The sequence below is a fragment of the Montipora capricornis genome, chromosome 7 (genome assembly GCF_036669925.1).
Source record: "Montipora capricornis isolate CH-2021 chromosome 7, ASM3666992v2, whole genome shotgun sequence".
In the NCBI taxonomy this organism is placed as follows: Eukaryota; Metazoa; Cnidaria; class Anthozoa; order Scleractinia; family Acroporidae; genus Montipora; species Montipora capricornis.
The window spans coordinates 28,306,244-28,308,893 of record NC_090889.1 but is presented as its reverse complement, the minus strand read 5'-3'; the positions used below and the strand labels follow the sequence as shown (position 1 = coordinate 28,308,893).

At 35.0% G+C, this 2,650-nt stretch overlaps 1 long non-coding RNA gene across 1 annotated transcript in view; it reads left to right on the top strand.

Moving 5' to 3' along the window:
• The window catches only part of LOC138056758 (uncharacterized), a 1,602-nt gene extending 307 nt beyond the window's left edge, over positions 1 to 1,295 (top strand). The window contains exon 2 of the long non-coding RNA XR_011133531.1: positions 1,107 to 1,295. This is a non-coding gene — a long non-coding RNA (uncharacterized lncRNA). The remainder of the gene's footprint in view (positions 1 to 1,106) is intronic.
• Positions 1,296 to 2,650: the final 1,355 nt, after the last annotated feature.

Here is a 2,650-nt window from a genome sequence, read left to right as displayed (position 1 = left end):
TTTATGAATGAAGGCTGACAAAATTTAATGTTGTAGGGAAAATAAGGTTATCCCAAACGTTAAGCCAGTAGTAGAGCTTGGGGATTGTCCATAAATTGAATCTCTTATAAATACGCTTTTTTCCACCTTGCAAAGACTTTCTTTGCCAGGAAACTATTTATTGATTATTCTTGGGATTTGAAGAGACTTCACAGAAATCATGTGACAGGGGCAGATCCAGGAATTTCTGAAAGGATCGGGGGCGAGAGGATTGTACACCTTAGTAACTTTCAACGCCATTGGTGAGGAAGACAAGAACTGCTGGCGTGAGCTCTTAAGGGGGCCCAGAGTCACAACCCCCTGAAATTTGTTTACGATTTTTTTCCTCTAAAATGCCATTTCCAGCATTCCTGAGACCTGAAAAGCATCATGAAGGCATGAAATACAGCACTTATGAAATGTACATTGTACATCATTTACCTTTTCACAACTTGACAAGCAGTCAATTGGTGGAAGTGGAACAACTACATAAAAAAACAATTTTATTATTTTTAAGAAGAATCAAACAAAGTAATAATAAGAAAAAAATGTGGCTCAAAGGGGGGCTCACAACCCCTGAACCCCTCCCTGGATCCACCTATGCAATGTTATTAATCAATTTTGTACCTTAACATTTGTAAATAAAGTATTAATATTAGCTTGCGTATCAAGCGTTCCTGTTCAAAAGAAGAGCTCGCAAATTGGCCGCGCGAAAGTTGGAGCAAGAGACTGAACTTTTGCACGACCAATTTCAGGACAGGAATGCTTGGCATGCAGGCTATATTAAAATATGTGATCAGATATTTATAAGAAGTGGTTTATATGTCTTCAATAAAAACAACCCCCTGTGATGTGGAAGGAAAACAGAGAGTTCTAGTGTTACTATTAGGGTTGGCACAGTGGTGAGAGTATTCACATTTCTCCAATGTGGCGAGAGCTGCAATTCCTGGATTAGATGCTATTGGTCGATTTAGTTTGTTATTAATTCTCGACATTGCTCCTAGAGGTTTCTCTCTGGGTACTCTAGGTTTTCCCCTTACATTAACACCAACAACAATACATTATTTATTTTTCTGCTTTGATTTCAGAACTATTTCTTCAAGTAGCTGCATGAGCACTTGTGCTTGGCTATAAGCCTGTGTGCATGGCAAGCCCATTGCAAGCTCTGCCCATCACAGAGATTGCAAAATGTCACATGAACATGCAGCAACATGCAAAGGGCAGACGCTACCTTGGCCATACAAGCTTGAGATTTCAATAAAGTGATTTCTTATTATTATCATTATTATTACTTTCTACAAAAAATAGGGATTAAGGAGGTTAGAAACTGTACTTTTTGCCATGAGGAGTTAGAAAGGGGCAACCCTAAAACCTGGAATCCGGAATCACAGGTCATTGTTTTACCAATACAGAGAGTAAAAACTATCCTAAACATTTATAAAAGCTAACCTTAGGCCTAAAACGTTTGTTTAGGCCTAATTAGGCTTAAGGTTAGGTTTTATGAATGTTTAGGATAGTTTTTACTCTCTGTATTGGTAAAACAATGCCCTGTGATTCCGGATTCCGGATTCCGGGTTTTAGGGTTGCCCGTCAGAAAGTTTGATTCACTTTTTTGGAAAACATGTAAAAGTTAAATCTTTGTGGGACAATATTTTGATATGGCTACAGACATACCAGATCCTTCCAACAGACAAGTATTTAGACATGAGTACCGCTCTTGCCCTCATACCAGACAACTCCCTGTTTAATCTCCAAATAAATTTCTGCTGCCTTATAGCTAAGAACTTTATCTGGACGTGCAGAGCAAAAGGATCCTGTCCAAATCACAATAACTTCTTATATCATTTTGCCCATATACACCAGATAAAAAACACACCGATTAATACAAAAAAAATGGGAACCATTTATTGCCTCTTTGAAACTTGTCTCTTAACCACAGACATACAAATAATTTTATTTGTTATATGTTTAATATTATGCATCTACCAAAAATATGTTGTCTTCTTCTCCTTCTTTTCACCACAAAGATAAAAGGAAAAATAATTATTTACGATTGATGTTAATCCTGTCTTAAGACATTTTTATACCATTGTCAATGTAAATAATGTTGAGCCAGTCTTAAGATATGTATAATGTTGTCGATGTAAATAACTGCGATCTGTAATTAAGTAGCATTGTAATATGTGACCAATTAGCGCTGTTCTGGATTTTTTTTCACTGTATTATTATTATTATTATGGACACTTATTGATATCGCGGTTTTACATGATCAATAGCATAGCGAGACTAGTCCTAGGCTATGCTATATAATTTATAAATATGAATGTTCAGTTAGACTATTCCTTTCAACGCTCTGCTCCGTTCTTCCTATCTCTTATAGGTATAAAAGTTCTTAACTATTTCAATGTTTTGTGATATGATCCATTTCTGGCCCTTCATTATTAGATATTGCGTCTCTTCTTCATTCTTTCCTGTTAAATGTTCATTGAGATCATTCTTCAAGCTCTGGTGGTATTCTGCTATTCTAATATTATTATTATTATTTTTTTTTTTTATTTTTTTTTTTTTTTTTTTTTTTTTGTTTTAATTAAAAATTAATAATAATAATAATAATAATAATACAAGAAAATTA